Raw genomic sequence first — 19,682 nt, 5'->3', positions numbered from 1 at the left:
GTCTGTTCTGGGAAAAGAACCTACCGCGCGTGCATTCATCAGACACCTTCATAGGGCCAGTTTCACCTTGGAAAACTGCTCTGATTCGAGCGCTTTGATGTGTGAAATCCCAGAGGCGACTGCGAATTCTGACTTCACACCTTTCATCTTCAAACCTTGCTCCACGCTGATGTTCGGAAGCACTTACACTCCTTAGAATGAGCCTGAGGTGTAGATGCTAATGACATGCCGGTGTATCTTTTAAAGCCGTGAGCCGCATCAGGAAGCACCTACGGGACCGCGTCCCTCCTTATTTTACCTCTGTGTTCCTAAAGCAATACTCCACAAAGTGCCACATAAAGAACTGCTTTTGAGTGTAGCACTTTATTTTGGCCTTTCTATGGCTTTAGGTTTCGCATCCGTAAACAAGAACGCTTAGAACTCCCGTCAGCCTCAACATCCTTGATCTAACTCTTTGTGAAGCGAGTGGAATACGGTAACTGTTTCTTTGTTATGGCCATTGCATTATCCACTTGTAAACAAAAAGGAAATCTCTGAAAAGAAGGCCGGAAGTACACATGTGGATGATGCAGGTGAATGCTCCTCCCTTCTGACAGCTGGCATTCAACACTGATACAGACCTAATCCTGTGGTAACATCCAGACACACAGACAAACACTGGGCTCCCGTCTGGAAGTGTTGGCGGGGTTCTGTGTTCAGCAGCTATGCATATTGTCATAACTGTAAGTTTTGTATGTCGGAATACTGATCATTGCGTGTTTTTTACTTGTGTTGTTAGGCCGTAATATGCAGGTTTTATGTAGTGTACATTTCCCAACAACTTGGTAAGTGCTTTTCGATGCACATAATTATTTGTGATTGTAGGCGAGTCCATGAGAGGTCTTCAGTGGGAAGTTTAAACAAACCGACCCTGACCAAGATGAATCAGTGTGGTGCGTGTCAAGTGTTGTATTTTTCCAACGTTTTGCACCATAGAGAGGGATGTTGTAGATTGCCACATGCCGGACAAACCCATTCGTGGTATGATGGAGAGGGGTTTTCTACATCTCAATCTTTGGGTGTAGTCATTAAATAACTCCCCCACAGGTTCTAGGGACCTTTGTTCGTCGTCAAGGAGAAATAAAAAGGGGCAAACATCTACATCAATCCAATGAAAAGAAAATCTCTAAATGACTTTTAGTACAGTCAATAAAAAGAATTTGTGTGAGTTAAGGGGGTTATTTCAATTCTTTTTAAAATTTGATTTTTTATTGAGAAAAAACAAATCTTTTGAGTATCAGCGCTGTTGGACTTGGCCCCTTTTGGCAGGTTCACTCCGAACCTTTTTTTTTTGCATTCTCCTAGCCTTTTTCTATAACCTGGTGTTGGTGCTTTTAGGCCTCTGAGCACTTTAGCACTGTGGTCCAGTGTAAAGTGTGTGCGCTCTCTGTGTTACTTTGGTAAGGTTGGCCTGTCATCCCATAGGAATACATTGGGGATTCCCTGATCAGTGTGTGTGTCAGTGATAATTCATAGGATGTGAGGCGCAGCATGGTCAAGTTTGGTATGTTTGGAATAGTGATACTTATTGCTACGCAATGGTGTGCGCAGACTTATTATAACTATTTTAGAAATGCCACTTTTAGAAGTTGGCATTTCTGTGTGCTATGTGTCTGCCTGCCTGATGTGAATTGCATGTCTGGCTTTTGAGTGACAGGGTCTGGTGAGGTGTACGTGGCTCCAGGAGGGGCAGGGTGAGTCAGCGCTAGGCTGAATGGGACATCTAAATTTGGAGTGGTGAGAGGAGAAATCCCTGGTCCCTGAATAGGATGGTGCCTGCCTTAGTGAATGCTGGCTCTGCCCCCCTGTGGTGTGTCTAATGACGAGCCTCCACCTAACAAAAGGGAAGAGGAGCCTGGTAAACAGAGTGGTCCAGAACCAGTTGCAACTGGTTCCCCTAAGCCCTGGGCTGTGTAGACAAAGAGGAATATGGGTATAAATGCAGGGGCGTTGACCCCATGTTTGGGAAGGCTGTTCTATGCAGGGGGCTTACTGCTGCTGGGGCCCAGGAGGAACCGCCAAGGAAGCTTACCTCCCTGCTGGAGGGCCCTGTGTGCTGGCCTCCCTGGGCCCAGCTATGCCCCATAGACCTGGAAGAACTTTTCTGCTTGGACCTTTTGTTTTTTTTGAGATCCAGGACTTTTGCTTGCTCCTAGCGCCTTGTGAGTGCATTGATTTTTAATCCCCAGGAGAGAGGAGCACGTGGGCTATGCAGCGCTAAGTTGCGAAAATTTCCGAAGGAATCCCTATGTGGAGATTCCTCCACAGTGCGTTGGAAGAGTGGGTCCCCACCCCGCATTTGGCCTGTTCTGCGCGGGAACCTACCCCGCGTTATGCATTTTTAAATGAAGCGGGTGCCCACCCCGCGTTGCCGCTTAATGCTTTATGTGTAAGAGCAGGTGTCCACCCCGCTATTAGCTGTTTTCGGAGGATACCCACCCTTCATTGGTGCATTCCGAGGGAGCCCCCAACGTAGGGATCCCCCGTGTGTTGAGGAGGAGCGGTAGCCCACCCCCCATTCACCCGGAGAGGAGAAGCATCGCTCCCGACAGCACGACCCGGCAGACAGGCAGGGGCTGATGCCTGGTTGTATGCGGGCCTAGTCTTTGGCCTATCACAGCACGGCCCAGCAAAGGACACGAAGACCTCAGAGACTGCGCTCCGTACCAGCTGCAGGCGGGAGCCCAGCCCACGTTACGGTGTCCTGTGAGACCAGGCAAAGAAGTCTGGAGCCACGGGAGGCTTCGCTCCTGGTGGCCAGGAAGTCAGGTGGCAGGTTGGGCCTAGCAGCTTGAGAGCCGGCGCTTCGTGGTTGCCTTAGATGCAGTCAGAAGAGAAGTGAGTGGGGCTTGGGGAGACATCCTGTTGGAACCTGGGAGAGGCCTCCGCCTCAGTTACGGCCGGGTTTATCTTGCAGCAGCTGCTCCGCTGGGTGATTACGGTAGCTGCGCTATCAGTGGGCCGTTATGCTTAGGGATTGAGCGCTGGGGGCCTGGAGAGATAGAGCAGAGTTTGTCTTGGTCTCCCGCTGCACCGCACGATCACGCAAGGAATCCGTTCCTCCCCTGAAACAGAGAGAGTCCTCCAGAGAGTCTGGTGAATGGGGCTTAGTTCTAACTTGGTGGGTGTGGTGTCGGGGCACATTGTTGGTGCCCGCCCCTTGTGTTCGTACTGAGGGCCCCGTAGTGCCTGTGCTGGTTCTACAGTTGCCCCTCCTGGCAGTGGGCAGCTGCAACATGGGGGCCAGTTCTTTTTAAGTAAAAGAGGGGTGAGTACACCCCATGCCCCAGTGCATTTGCGCACATTTTGGTTGTGGCTGAAGCAGCCAGGGGGCCCTGTGAAAGGTCCCCCCCGAGAACCCTGACATTTTTGGGACAAGAGGCATTGGAGCCCCAGAGTAAGGCCAGTGGGCCTCCAGTCAGGGTTGGATACCTGGTGAGTGTACTGTGGTGCATACCTGGTTGATGCATAATTGTGTTTTATGCCTAATGCAAATACCATGATATGCCTCAGTGCAATATGGTGATTACAGTGTCTTTCTGGGGTGTAATTAGACAGGATGGTTACAGCTTTTACCCTGATTGAAATGTGGTACTATGGTGTATTGCTGGCTATGTTTAGTAATTCCACTGTACAGTCTGCACCCTGCTAGTAGTTCCTAAGGTACCCTACTAATGAGGTTTAGGTGTAATATGTTTATACCTACAGAGGTGGCGTAATGTGTTTGGGGCTAATGTGATTCATGCATTATGTGGTAATGCTAATGTGGTGCCTAATGTAAATGTCATGCTATTATATTTAGGTCCAACGACAGTGCATAATGTGTTTATGCTAGTGATAATGCCGATGTCATTATTATACCAGTAGTTACTGGTAGTTTCATTACTTGTGTTTTAAATCTGTGTGATGGTTCTGACCGGATTGGCCCCGTCATGTATATAATCCCCTGCGAATATTGCCCGTGCCAGGTGGTGCAGGTTAAATGTGTAATTATGTTTCTAATGTGTTTATGACAATACAAAGGCTACTTTTTATATAACCTTGTGTGGATTACTTTTGTGGTGTGCCTAGTGTGTTGCTGCTGTGTGTGTGTTGTGCAAATGCTTTACACATTGCCTCTGCGATAAGTCTGACTTCTTATGCCAAGCTAACAAGGGGGTGAGCAGGGATTATCTTCAGCATGTAACTCCCTTGCCCTGACTAGAGTGGTGGTTTCTGCCTGGCTTTGGCGCAAGCCTTAGCCAACTAGAAATCCCATTTCTAACAAGCGCTAAAAGTAAATGTAATCCAATAATCAGTATCTGACTATAAAATAGAATACAGTATTTGTTATAATAACAGTTAATATTGTAATAATACAACAAGTGTGTTCCATAAAGGAAGTTCTCTAATCTAAATTCAAATGGAATAAGGTAGAATAAGGTGTCAGTTGAGATAATCAATAAAAAGTGCTGATGAGAGAATCAATGCATAAGCATAAAGCCTTTGCATGTCAAGTTGGAAAGTGTTCTCATCTATAAATCAGCAGATATCAAAAAATTTGGCAAGGTAATCTCTCATGTAGAGAGATATAGGAATCTAAGAGATGAATCTCCAGCAGAAGTGAGTAAGAGAAGGGCAAAGGAAAATTCACTCATGAGTAGAAAGCTCAGAGGAAAGACCTGCCTTGCTCAAAGAACATCTAAGTATGATAACCTACTACAAAGCTCTGCATGTGGTATATGTGTTATTTAAATGTAGGCGTTTGCACATTTTTAATGAAAGTGTTTTTAGTTGCAAATAATCTTTGTTCTTGCAGTTTCTCCCTTCTGATTCTTAACTTTTTTAGTTCTCTATTCTTTCTCTCTTCCATTTCTATTTCTTCTCTGGCTTGCCTTTCTCTTCCTTAATTCTTTTTCCTTGTTAAGTAATATCTAAATCCTGGTTTTGCCCTTATTTGGGCTCTGGCATCTAGGCATAGCATGGTTAGTGTCTCAGTAGGCCCAGAACCCAAGTCTGGGCATACTTGTTGCACGTAGGGCTTCAAATACAAAAAAAAACAAGGTGGTGGATGGAACGCTCAAAAATGTCAGAGGGTCCCTAAATACAGTCGATACCAGGAGAGGGAGGCTGGAATGCTTACATTAATCAAAGCCACTGACAATCGCTCAGGCCAATAGCAATCCATTACAGGAACCAAACTATAAACGGCTGATAAGTGCATAACTAGGACAAAACCGGTCCTGTTGGCAGTTTGAGCTGGACTATTCCAGTTTGAGCAGGGTCAAGCCTGATTTGCATATAACTGGGTCCAAACTGGGATGGCATGTTGTACAAAATAACAATGGACTGGGATGCAGCCCGAGTAATTAACAGTATAGAGATTAATTCAAGCATTCCATCCTTCACTTTTTGTATACTTTGAAACATCATACATAAGGCAGCAGAAGAGCACTTGAAGTACTATGTTTAAAATGATAAACTACTTAACACCATTTGCATGTCACAGCACAAACCAACCCTTTCCATGCTCTCATGGGGTGCGGGTTGATAATTACTGGAACACCGCTCCCTCTGGCCTGCATATACCCATCTCCTATCAGGGTCAGATTGACCAGTAGGGCAATCATGCAGTGCCCAATGGGCTGGTCTCACAGAGATGTATGTGGGATGGTTTTCTAGCACTTTTTGGACCTGTGTTGGAAATGGGGGTCTCTAGTTGGCACAACGGTGACTGAGATGCCATTGGTTGGTCCAGACTGCGGTGTAGAAAGTGGCAGTGTGTCGTTAAACTTACGAGTGGTGAGCCCAGCCACAATGTGGTCATGGGTGTCAAAGTCAGCAGGCAGCAATGGCGTTGGCGAAACCAGGGCAGTGGAGTGAAGTGAGGTGGTGCGGAGTGCAGTGCCCACAGATCACGGTGCAAGCTTTGGGAGACCAGGGTGGCGGTGCTTTCTGCAGTGTCTTCAGGATACAGAGCCAGCAACGGAGTCAGTGGTGGAGTCGGTTGCTTTTCCCTTCTCTGTGGCAACTGAAACAGTGGTTCAAGATGCGGTACCCAGAGGTTGGTGAAGTCTTTGCTGTCGCTGAGACTTCAGAAAAGAAGGCAAACTCTGCTTCAAGTCCTCAGAGAAACTCAGCACAAGTAAAGACATTTCAGTCCACTCCTATCACTGCCCAAGGCAGAAGCAGCAACTGCAGGCCAACCCAACAAAACAACAACACAGCAAAGGGGCAGTACTCGTCCTTGTAGCTCTTCCAGCTCTTCTTCTTGGCAGGTTCCTTGATTCCAGTGAATTCTAAAGCTCTGGTGTCTGGGCCCTCATATTTATAGTCAGCATTCCTTTGTTCTTTCAGACAGAGAGTGCCTGTGCATAGTCCAAACCAGTTATGTCCTCTCTGGCCAAGATTCCTGGCATGAGGTGGAGACAGCATTGTTCAAGGCAGACAATGCCCATTCAGGTGCAAGGATATCTCCTTCTACTACTCTAAAAGCAGCCCAGGTCTATTCTGCCGAGCCCTGACTCATCCAGGAAAGGGAGGACACACCCTGACCCCCCCCAGTGTGTCTGAAAAGAATGCACAACCCGAGCCCCTGTCACTCCAAAGCCAGACAGTCAATCCACAAATCCAGCAGAAAGGCTACGCAAGAAAATACCTAGGGGTCTATTAGAATGTCGGGCGGATCGCCACCACCCGCATGGCGGTGGCAATCCGCCCGACATTCTCCTCCGCCCACATGCCATTTCCTCCCGCCATATTAGTATGGCGGGGGACCCCAGCGGACAGAAAGACTGTTTGCCAGTCTTCCGCCGGACACACAGGTGACCGGGCAAAAAAGGGGCATGATATGGTGGCGGTGTCTGCTAGACACCGCCATCCATATTATGATGGCAGCGGGAAGCAGCCTTTCCGTCGCAGCATTGCTATCACGGAAAGACATGGGGTTTCCCCAGTTGGGGGCCAGTTCCTGGCCCCCAGGATGTTGGGGGGTGGAGAGGCACATGGGGAGTACCTATGGTAACCCCCTGCATTTGCATGGACGATGTGGCAGGCACCGCAGGGTGCCGGCCACGTTGTGCATGCAAATGGGCACATGCTTTTTTTGGATTGCGGCAGGTGCTGCTGACAGCACCGCCCACCGCAATGCAAAAAATGCAGGATGCGCCCGCCAGAGTGGCAGGTGCATCCTAATTGCCCAAGCGGGACCGTCGCACCCTTAGATGGTGGCCCCATTTCCTGGGCGATGGCAGGCGGACAAAGCCCGCCCACTGTCATAATAGACCCCCTACTTTCTAATAGTGATATTTTCAAACACCGAACATAAAAAATCATCTTTACTAAAAGATGCTTTTTTACATTCTGAGCCCAGGAATATTAAACTCCATTTCACCTATCTCGTCCCAATGGGAAGTTATGCTTATCTGATGTTATAAGCAAAACTCCCATTCTATCCTATGGGACAGATAGCCTTTCCATAGTAAACAACGAAATACACTGTAATTCACTACCAGGACATGCCACACACATCAGTACATGTCCTACCTTTAACATACACAGCACCCTGCCCAAAGGGGTACCTTGGGCCTACCTTAGGGGTGACTCACATGTAATAAAAGGGAAGGTTAGGGCGTGGCAAGGGGGTGCACCTGCCAGGTCGACGTGCCAGTAGAGACTGCACGTATACACTGCGGTGGCAGGTCTGCAAACTCTTTGAATGGCTGCTTATCTCGATGGAACCATCAGTGCTGCAGGCCCACTAGCATTTGAATTACAGGCCGTGGGCACACAGTGCACTGTACTAAGGACTTAGTAGTAAACCAAATAAGCCAATCATGGAAACAGCAATCCATGCTAACAATTTACACAGAGAGCATATGCACTTTAGCACTAAAAAGCAGTGGTAAAGTGGCCAGAGTTATAAAACCAACAAAAAACGGGGTCAAAAACAGGAGGCCAAAAAGCTAAAAGTCTGGGGGTAAACCCGCTGAAAAAGCCAAGTCTAACAAAAAAGTGTATGCTGTTTAATCTTTTAACATTCTTTTGTAGCCTGTCTCTTCCTTTCAATTTACAACCTTTAGATACACAGGCTTAAAATATGACATTGAAGGTCAATTTAGAACTCTACTTCTCCCAATGAGAATTACTGAGCAATACCAATAGTCCTTATAATTATGGCATACACATTATTGTATTTATGATGTTAAATATATGTACCAAACGCGTTTCAAATTGTAGACGATAATACTCTTTTGATTCTGTGGACGGTCACAAACACCGATGAAAGCTGAGTCGAAGCATCTTATTCTATCCAGTAATTTGATGAGATTAAATGTTTCCCAGTTAAAACCTATAATTTAGGTTCATTGTGAAATTGGGGCAAAACATAAAGGCTTTTTGTCATGTAATGGTCTCTAGGAAGGGTGCTTAAAGTCAATTTTCCGGGTGAAAGTAATTTGCCTGTCCACAAAAGTTTGTATAGAGCTAAGTAAGAATGATCTTATTGATGAACTGACGTTGGGTTCAGCCTAATTCGTTTTGTTCAATACAGAAAAAATATTATTGATTGAAGAAGAGTTATAATAATAGTGAGTGACTTTACACTTATGTTTAGTCTATTTTAAAGTGCAGCATTCACCATGGAGTTTCTTGGCGCTTAAAACGAACCACTGATGCTATTCTACCAAAGAAAAAAAGACGAGATAGGTAGACAAAAAAGACTGCGCCTTCAAAACCTTCCTGAATTTTGACAACACATTTTGGGATTTTAAGGAAATCAGCATGCCCTTCCAAAGTTTGGTAACTGCACAGAACATGCACGACCCCACAGACTTTAGGAATTGACGCTCCAAAGACGGAGGTGAAACACAGGTTTCAATGAGGATTGTTGAAAAAAAAGTATTAATAATGCTAAAGATTTAGAGCTGAAAATAATCTTGTGTACCAAACATAAAGCTTTGAAGGCCACTCGCTGCTTCACTGGAAGCTAATGACCGGTGGCCAAAGAAGCAGAGGTGGTGTTGAATCCAGACCAGTTAAAGTTAATATAGTGCGTTGGCAGGGTACGCAAAGTAAACTGCATTGCAGTGATTTAGGGCCATATGTATCAAGGAACCAATTTGCGATTCTGTAATAGCGATTTTTAAGAAATCGCTATTTCAGAATCGCAAATTGGTATGTATCAAGAAAATCGCAATTTTTTAGCGATTTCTTGATATTCCTTAATTGCGAATTCGCAAATTGTGAATTCCCAATTAAGGAATACCTTCCTATTCATTTCTATGGGCCAGGAGGCCCATAGGAAGGAATGGGAATTTTTTCTCAATTTGCGATTCGCAATTTGCGAATCGCAAACTGAGAATAATTTCCAGGGTGCTGTTGCACCCCTAAAATTAGCATAGGTACACATGTGGTGCACATACATGCCCTAAGGCCATGTATGTGCGTCACATGGCCCTTTTACAAATGCCAAAATGTGCATTTTTCAAGGAATTCGCAAATTACCACCAACTAGAAGTTGGTGGTAATTTGCAATTCCTTAAGGCCATTTAGCAAATTTTTTGGGCTTCTTACATTGCATTTAAGGAATTGGAAATTTTGCGATTCCTTAAATGCAATCGCAAAATAAGGAATCTCAAATTTTGCGATTCCTTATTTTGCATGCAGATTTGTGTGATACGTACCATTTTGTGAAAATGCGCTCGCAAACGCATTTGGGCATGATACATATGGCCCTTAGGCACTAGAATATAAACCATTGAGTATTTGGATCATGTGGGAGATTTGAGAGAGATGGATAATCCTCTTATGCATTCAGAGTTAAAACATATGCAAACTGACGGAGTTAAATTGATTTGAAGGTGATAATGTGTTATTCACACAGTTATCAGGAGAGGGTTTCCATCCAGACAGGATTAGCAGAGTAAAATATCCCAAATAGGATGTTAGCAAAGAGACAGCAAGATCTCAGTTTAAAAAAAAAAGATTTTTATCAAGTTTTATTACAACAAAGCATGAAAACATTCTTGTACATAATAAATCAGCATAGCATAACACTTCAGCACCATGAGTACTAATCTTTGTTATACAGGCATCAATTTGCATTTTTCCATTGTTCGTATTCAGGCCCAGTCCATCCACCCATAAATTAATCCTCCTCATCCGTGTCTGAATCATCAACTCGGTCCGTGGGTGGTTCACAAATATCACCTCTATATTTATTCCATGCCCCCAAAATTTTAATCCACTTTTTAGGGCAATCTCTACTCTGGAACACCTCCTTCTCGGCAAACATGGCTGCATCCATGTCCTGTCTCCACATTGTGAGAGATGGCATCTTCGTCCCTCCCCACTTTTGTGCTATGTTTCCTTTGGCGACCATAACCCCTAGTGTTACCCAATTTTGCCCGGTGCGCGTGAGGTCATTCGGCTCCCATATATTTAATAAACAGCACCTGGGCTCCGGTATAAGCGATACTCCCTCCGATTGCGATATGGTTCTCATGATCTGCTTCCAGTAATCCATTAATTTAGGACAATCCCATATGGTATGGTAGAAGGTTCCCTCTTCCCCGCAACCACGCAGACAGTAGGGGTGCTCTGCTCTTCCCATTTTATGCAAAGTATATCTAGTGTAGTATGATCTATGTAAGATGCGGAGCTGCACCAGCCTGAGGCGCAAGGGTATGCCCACCTCTCTTGGGGATGCCAATGCCTCCTGCCACTCTGAATCGTCCATATCATCAATATCTTGAGACCATGTTTCTCTTTATAGGTTCATGGGGTCGGGTATGTTATTCACTAATTTACAGTACGTAAGGGAGGTTGCCATCTTTGGTATATTCTCAGTCAGCAACCTATTCTCCATTGGGGATGCTTCTGGAATTTCAGCGCCGTGAGGCAGGGCTGTCATGAGGGCGTTTCTTATCTGTGTGTACCGGAATATTTCTGAGGGGGCCAGTTCGTATTTCTTCTGCAAATGCTCAAAGGAGACTACCTCTCCTCCCTGCCACATATCTCCCACCGTAGATATCCCAATATCATCCCATCTATCAAATCCCTTACAATTTCGAAGTCTGCCGAGCCGTTTCATGTCCCACAGTGGAGTTAACTGGGTCAGTACTCCCTGCCATCCCACTTTTGCCTGTGCTGTATGCCACAACCGCAGCGTAATGCGCAACGGACCAAACATTGTCGAAGTTACTTTCTTGTCATATAGGGGGGTAAGCATAGCTCTCATGCCCAGTTGCGTCCTTTCTGCCTTAAACGCCGGATCCTCCTGCGAGATATGTACCCATTGATTAATCACTTTTAGTTGCGCCGCCAGTAGTAAAGTTGTATGTTGGGGAGTGCTATCCCCCCGTCATACTATCCTCGCACCAACTTGGTCTGTGCTATACGTGCAGGCGTATTACTCCACAGAAGATTAGAAACCTGTGCCGAAATAACCTTAAAGTAAGAAGGCAGCACTGGGTATGGTGTATTCTCTAGAACATATAGGAATCGGGGCAGGGCCATCATTTTAAAAAGTGCTGCCTTCCCCAACAAGGTCAGTGGCAGTGTCCCCCAATGTCGCACGTCTCGCTTGAGCCGTTCCAACGGCGGTCGCAAATTCTTATTAAAAAATTCCCCTGAGTCAGCAGTGACATAGATACCTAAATACTTAAACGTACTGTCCGCCATCTGGAGTGGGCAATTCTCAGGGAGAAGTGGTGGTGGGCCATGTAGCACATATAGTGTGGACTTAGACCAATTTATGGTATATCCGGACGCATTGCCATAAGCCGTACAGATATCTAGGAGGGCCAGTATAGAGCGTCACGGTGAGGCCAAATATAATAAAATATCGTCGGCCTACAGGGACACTCGATCTTCCGAGCTGTCTGACCATTTAAGGCCCCGTACCATTGGGTCCCATCGTAACCATGCCACCAGGGGCTCTAACACCAGCGCAAAAATTAACGGTGATAATGGGCAGCCCTAGCGCGTGCCTCTTGCTAAGGGAATGTCCTCAGAAATGTGACCATTGGCCGTGACATGGGCCATTGGTTTGGTGTACAAGAGCTTAACCCAGGAACAGAATTTTGGACCAAACCCTAAATGTTGTTATACTGCGAAGAGAAAGGGCCATTTGACCATGTCAAATGCCATATGAGCATCTAGCGATAGTACCACTGCCGGTTCCTGCACGTAGTTTGCGTGCAAGAACACCGTGTAATCTACTCAGATTAAGAGCCGTGTTCCTCCCTGGCATAAAGCCTGACTGATCTGGGTGTACAAGTTTTGACAGATCTGGTGTGAGTCGATTTGCCAATAGCATTGCAGGAATTTTCGCCTCTGCATTTATTAGGGAGATAGGCCAATAAGAGGTGCACTTGTCCGCAGGTTTCCCTGGTTTCAGAACCGCCACTATGGTGGCCGCTTGCTGATCCGACGGGAGTTCGCCCAACTCCAGACTATCATTAAACGTATTCAGTAAATGAGGTGTAATGGAGTCTGCCATCCTCTTAAAGACTTCAACAGGTATGCCATTTGGCCCTATGGCTTTACCTGACTGTAGCGCCCCAATGGCTGCCTGCAGCTCCTCTATCATAAGATCGTTTTCCAGTTCAAGCGCTTCTTCTGTGTTTAGTTTGGGCATTACAAGGTCTTTACCATAGGACAGCGCTTCCTCTAGGGACATCTCAAAGTCCGATGAGCAGATTACCTGAAAGTGTTGTGCTAGCGTGTGTACTATTGTGTGTGGGTGAGTCATTGCTGGACCTCCTTCTGTGCAAAGCTGCGCAATCCACCTATCGCCTCTTTCCCGTCTGTCAAGCCAAGCTAATAACTTCCCGGCCTTATCCCTGATGTCATATATTCTATGGCGTGTGGCCTTCAATTGCTGTCTTGTCAATTCTGTGAGGCGCTCTTTATGTTGTTGCTGCTTAAGGTACAAGAAATTAGATGTAGCAGGAGTTGGATCATCAGCATGTTGGATCTCTGCATTGTGTAGTTCAGATTCTAGATCGCGTAGTTCTCTTCGCACCTCCCGTTTATATGCTGTGATGGAAGCTATGGCTTGTACCCTCACAACTGTCTTGAATGCCTCCCAGAGGGTGGTTGCCGAGGACCCTGCATTGTCCTGAAAATAGTGGTTTGTCACCTTTTTGAGTGTCTTCCTTATCTTGGGAATTTGTAAATAGCCTGGGCGTATTGGGTAGATACGTCGTCGCTTTTGGTGATAATATGTGTATCGGCGCAGCAGTGGGGAATGGTCAGATATGTCCCGTGGTCTAATCTCTATATTGTCTATATTTTAAAGGCTTTCTTGTGACCCTAGGAAATAATCTATTCTCGTCAGGCTATTATGAACACTGGAATGATATGTGTAGTGGCGTTCTGTTGGGTGGTGTCTCCTCCATATGTCTGTAAGACCCATTGCATCTATGAAACCTCCCAGTTGCGATACTCCGGGGTCCCCCACTCTTGAAGGGCACCTATCTAGGGATTATTTCAGAATTGTGTTGAAGTCCCCGCCTATAAGGAGCTCCCCCTCCGGCAAGCTAAGTAGGAACACACTGAGCTCTGGGAAGGTCACTGCATGTAACGCTGGTGGGATGTAAACCGACACTATATTTAGGGGCCTCCCCTCCCACTGTGTAACAATGGCGGCAAACCTCCCTGACCCATCCAATTTAACATCTGTGATTATCAATGGAAGTTCTTCTTAACCAATATACCCACCCCCCTGGAACCAGACGTGAATTCAGAATGCACCATTATTTTATATCCCCATCGGTCCATCGCTTTACTGGAGGTACCTGTAAGATGTGTCTCCTGCAATAATAACACTGCCGGACCCCCCTCTTGATGCACTGCAGGACTAGCCCACGTTTTATTTTATATCCGAGGCCACGCACATTCCAGGTGAGGAGGGAAAGGTTTGGTCTTGTGTGGCTGGGGCCTTCCGCTGTTTGGACCTGTATGTCGTCACCCATTTTCTTACTTAACTGGCCCAGTAAAACCAGTGACAATTCTCTGTATCATATTTGTGTGCTTTTCCGTGTGTGCCATTACTGTGTAACTAACTTTGTACGTAAATGTGAACAAACCATTATACCACAAATCTACAAACTGTCCCGACCCCCCATCCCCCCTCCCTGCCTCCCTGCCATGCGGACCCAAAACTGCCCGCCACCCCAACTCAGCAGAGTGCTTGGTACCCCGTCCCCGAAACTGTACTTGCATGTGCAGGAGCGGGAAGTCTGAGGAAGTCCGCACCTTCCCCTTATCCCAGAGTCCTCACTCAGTAAGGTATTCGTCGTCTTCATAGAGCCTCGGTGGATCACGACATTGCTCAGATTGCACCCTCCTCACGCGGAGGTGTGTAGCCCCAGCTGGTCTCATTCTCCCACTTCCTTCTGTGATTGTTCTGTTTCCTCTCGATCTTGCTCAATGTCCTCAGGATCTCCTTCTCTCCCAAAACGTTGTTGTCCCCTTTGCGTTCTGCCTGGTTTCCCCGCCGTTCGCCACCCCTCAAGCCAGTTATGTGCCTCCTCTGGTGTTTCAAAGAACCAGGTTTTACCGTCTGCCACTACACGTAGCTTTGCTGGGAAGAGCATGGAATACGGCAGTTCACGGGCCCTTAGAGCCCTTTTGACCTCCAAGAAACTCCTGCGGCATGCTGAAACCGTCTCTGTATAGTCCGGAAAGAAAGATATTACAGAGTTCTGTACTCGGATGAGCGGCGCCACTCGAGCCGTCTGCAGAATGGCGTCTCTGTATCGAAAGTTGAAAATACGGGCCAGCACCAGTCTGTGGGGGCTCCAGGTTTCGGTCTGACGCCCGGCACCCTATACGCCCGTTCCACTGAAAAGAATGCCAAGAGTCCCTTAGGTTGTAGACACGATTATATGAGGTCTTCGACGTAGAGGTCCATAGCCGGTCCCCCTTCCGACTCCCGTAATTTGGACGGCGGGGGCGCCCTTCCTGATCGTCTAACTTTGCCACCATACGTTTGTTATCCTCCTCTAATTGCGTCACCTTCTTGATCAGGAGCATAGATTCTTTAGAGAGAGCCGTTGTCACCTGTTCCACCTCTGCGACCCTGGCAGACATTTTCTGAAAGTCTGCTCGTAGGAATGTGACATCCGCTGATATGGAGCCCACCGTAGTTTGCACATTGTGGAGGGCCGCCATGATATCTTCCAACGTTACCTTGGGGCCAACACCTTCTTCCTTGTCTTTGTTCATTTGCCCTTTACTGTCCTGCAATGGAGGGAAGTCTTTAGTGTAGGCAAATTTATCCAACTTACTCTGCTGGTTCGCGCGGGACCCTTTGCCACTCATTGTCTAGTCGGCGGGGGCACCTTTCTTTCCGCGTTGAGTATGTGAATAGTGTTGTGGGGGACCTTCAATAGTTATCAGCTGAGTGATCCCACCCCCGACACAGCGCGTCGATAGTGCGTGTCCTGAGCAACCTCAGCAGTGCCTTGGGGGGGAGGGAGTATAAGGGATCCTCAGTTTTGCTCTGTCGCCTTTATTTCGCCCCAGTTGCTCCTCCCGTAGGCTTAGCAGGGCTTCGGTTCGCAATCACCCTTAATTATGTGCTCCTCAGACACTGTTCATAGAGGTTGAGGGCTCACATTTCTCCATAGCCACTGATGTGCTTGTCTCCTATTTGCCCCTCACTGCTCCTTGATTGGGCTTGCTAGCTCTTCGATGCCCAAATGCAATAATAGGTCCTCCAATCCTACCAGACCCATCAGTGCGGAGTTCTCAGGTGCCCCACCGGGTGTCTCATGTATGTGGCAGCGCGCTCACGGCTGCCGCTGCACAGTTCCTTTCCTCCGCGTCTGAACGGCTCCAAAATGGCGGCTCGCCACTTCAAGGAAGCCCGGCATTCCTGCCCGATAGTGGTCACAGCCCCTGGTGCTCCGCGGGAGGGGGGGGGGGGGCGCGACGTTCATTGTCCACAGGTCCGGAGGCGGCAGGCAGCGCTTCTACGATTCGCGCCTGCTGATGATCGTCACGCCGGTATTCGCCTCCCCCGCATTGGCCCCTGCAGCCGATCTCAGTGCCGTTATTTGGGCCTGCTGACGAAATTTAGTCCCCAGCTTCCGCTTAGGCCACAGGCCTCAATCCTCCACTCTTCGTAGCTTGCGTTCTTGGGCACGGACTGTCCCCAGCGCCGGATCGTTTAGTTCCGCTCCACCTCCGGCATCGAAATGCAGACCCTGGTTACATGTTTACGAACGGATCAATAGTCGGATTTCAGGGGAGCCGATCTCACCCTCGGAGCTCCTAAAGGCTGCGGCCATTTCTCTCGGCTGCTAGCCACGCCCCCCAAGATCTCAGGTTTAGTTCTGTAAAGTTTCAAGTGATGCTTGAACATACAGGAGTCAACCGCTTTCAGACAGTTAAGTAATGCATAAACACTCTGAACAGGATCTCCAAAGACATGGATAATGATCTGTCTATCATTGGCGCCCCAAACAACTGAATCAGGGCTGCCAGGAGTCCATATACTGTAGTGTAGCTCCTATTTTCCCAATAGGCTCTGCGCATTGGAATAGTACCTACAGCAGTAAAGGCCTAGGCCAGACGTTAACTAGGTCTACTACTGTCGATACTAGACTTAATTTTTGGGTTTGCCAGCTAAGCTCAGAGTTCGCTAGAAACTTTCTCGAATGTTCAAGGAAGGATGAACTCCCCTGATTAGACAAGAAGGGATTTAGTTTCTGACAACCATAGAACATGACAACTTTGCTCTCCCCTAATCAAGAGTCAATCTCGAGAGTCGTGTGAGCACAAGGCAATTATTTTACTCAGTCAGTACGTGCATTCTTAGTCTCATCAGAATGTAGAGAAAAGGAAGAGACGGGCGTGTTCAATAAAAGATGTTATTTATTGATCAGTCTCTTTTCTCGTACAAGAGAAATGGATCGATATTATTGCAATACTTATAGTTAAGTAAAGTGCATACATTAGAAGCAATAGTATAAAATAATACTGTAAAAACATTGATATGGTTTCTGAGCCATATGATGTTTAAAATGATTAAAATATATTTACATACACATATACATTTTGACTAAACGTACTCAACTGGTGTTTCTAAATACGCCTACCCCGTGTACCTGACCTAAGTCTAATGCGTGGGCGGGAATAGAAAGTTACAGTTTAAGTTAAGTTTGTTTTTGCCAAGTGAATAACTAAAGAATTCTCTAGGAGGGGTTATTCAGTTCTGTACCTGGAATTTAGGATGAATGAGGAATGGTATCTCTTTCTCTGCTCTCGATATTCCAGGCTGCCTGCGAGGGCTGCCCAGAAGCGCCGGTGCTGGGTCTCTCGGCTTGAGATAGCAGCGCGTCTCTCAGCGCATCAGGAAGGCGGGGCTGCTGCCTGCGGGGTCTGCTTCTGCTCTCGGCTTCGGCAAGTATGGCTGCTCCGTCTTGTCACCACGCGTGTGTTTGCATAGGGCAAGGTCGGCAATATTTATACCTTAAAGGTGCCGAGATTGACGTAAGGATGGACATAGGTACGTCAATAAAGATGTCATACGACTTGCTCGTTAGCACATTCTTTACTAAAGTTCTCTGTGAAATCAAAACAATGACCGCACGGATTGTCCAGGTTGTCATAGGTTTGATTTGTTATGAGAACGTCGTATGCCTTATCAGGGGCTGGAGGAATGTCGCTTGTCTAATTAGATCTCAAGCGTTATGACCTAATCAGATAACACGTTCCTGTGCCGTAGTGTGACTGCGTCAGATAACGGTATCTGCATCATGGGGGTTTTCTTGCCTCATGGGCTGACTGTTAGTTAACTAGCTAGTAAGTTTAACCAGAATAGGGTCAGGAATAGGGGGATCGAATCAGAACCTATAGAAATACACGACACCCACTCCACGCTAACTATGGTCATATCTACTAATCTATGCATAGTATAACATAGTACAACATACTATAGAGTATAGTGTATACCTTACCACCCCAAAATACATAAATGCATTTCGAAATTTTCAAATATACTGAAAAATTGCAGTCATATATATTGTATGCACTTAAGCTATGAATTAAATGCAAAAGTAAACACGCATTGTTATGTATTATTGCTTGTTGGTATATGAGAAATACACATGAAATGGCTCTTAATATGGCTATACAGAAAAAAAGTCGAAACCATTTCATCACATAAAATCTATTGCGAACATACCAGCGGGCAGCTAAAGTCTATAAAGTCTATAAAGTATCTAAAATAGAAATCTTAGTTCTCTAGGAATAGTCTCTTACTTTAAGCAGAAAATCAGTGTCCCGGGAAAAAATATATAGAAAAATATTTTAGGGGCTTGCTGAAAAAAGTTGCTGTCCGTGAACTGGATTGTAATTGTTCATGTGACTTTATTTTTAAAGTTGAAGGCCGAATTCAGGGAACGCCGTGTGCGAGTTTACTCAAAAGTCTCTATTTCTGTTCCGGAGAGAACATCATATCATTCAGGCTTTCGAAAAAACTGTCAACAGCTTCATGGGAAAGTTCCTCTAAGTCGGAAATAGGGGTAACCATGCATTCATGCGCATGATTGTCTCCATTGACATTCTGATTTGCATTGCTGACAGAAGGTCGTACCTGTTCGATGCTGCTTTCATCTTGAACTTCACTACTCTTCAATCGCAGTGGTGAAGATTCCAGGAATGCCGTCATCAGAATTGGCAGCCTTTGAGGGCAGCACAGTGCGTGAACCTTGGTAGGAACCAACAGTGTATCTGCATCCACCGGCGCATCCGATTGTAGCGTCAGACAGGTGTCTAACACGCATTCTTCTCCGCATAGCAGACACCTTAGTACAGGTAAAACACACCTTTGCCACATTGGTCGAAATGATAGAAACCAAGTCATGTTTAGGTCTCTAAGCCGGGATAGTCCCAGGATTTTTGATATCCGGTCCCGGTATCCAATGGCTAGGATCGTATCTTCCATTGTCGCGAGAGTTTGATCTGTGACATGGGTTGCCATAACGAAAAATAAGGACTAGGAATAGGATTCCTGCAATTAGTCCCAGGATCAAGGGAAGTCCGCCAAAAATCGAATGGACGAAGTCTGGAAAAATACCCAGTATGGCTTTGAATGGTGTTAATGCCATCGAAAATACTGTCTTAAATACCTTTGAGACCCCAGTGGTATCAGAAATATTTAAGATTTCGCTCAGAATTTCCGCGAAATGTACGGGGGAATTAGTTGATAATAATGTATGCATCTCTGCAGTCGTCCTTGCGACTTGTAGATCATACGTTTCTTTAGATGACGTGAGCCTTGTAGGCGTCTGAAGAAGCACTGTTTTCATTCTGCTTAAAGTGTCTATTCGAATAGAAGTAATTTTCAGACCGGGCCATGCCCTTGCCTCCCTGTCTGGAAAGGAGCTGGGAAACAAAGAACGTCCACAGCACTTGACCTTCGCCGTCGTAGTGACGAGATAAGGAGTCCCGGGCATAAGACTACAGCATCTGCGGTCTACAATAAGAATGTAACTCCCATTATAGAGTCTTTGAAAGAATGGTTCTATTTCAGTTGCAGGTGCGCCTTGCTGGTGACATGAAAGGTTGTATGAATTCCCTTCACAGGCTCCGTGCAAACTAATACCGTTACACAGAAGCGTGCCGCTTAGTGACATAGCACAATTGTT

The sequence above is a fragment of the Lissotriton helveticus genome, chromosome 2_2 (genome assembly GCF_964261635.1).
Source record: "Lissotriton helveticus chromosome 2_2, aLisHel1.1, whole genome shotgun sequence".
NCBI classification, from domain to species: Eukaryota; Metazoa; Chordata; class Amphibia; order Caudata; family Salamandridae; genus Lissotriton; species Lissotriton helveticus.
This window is presented reverse-complemented; position numbering follows the sequence as displayed.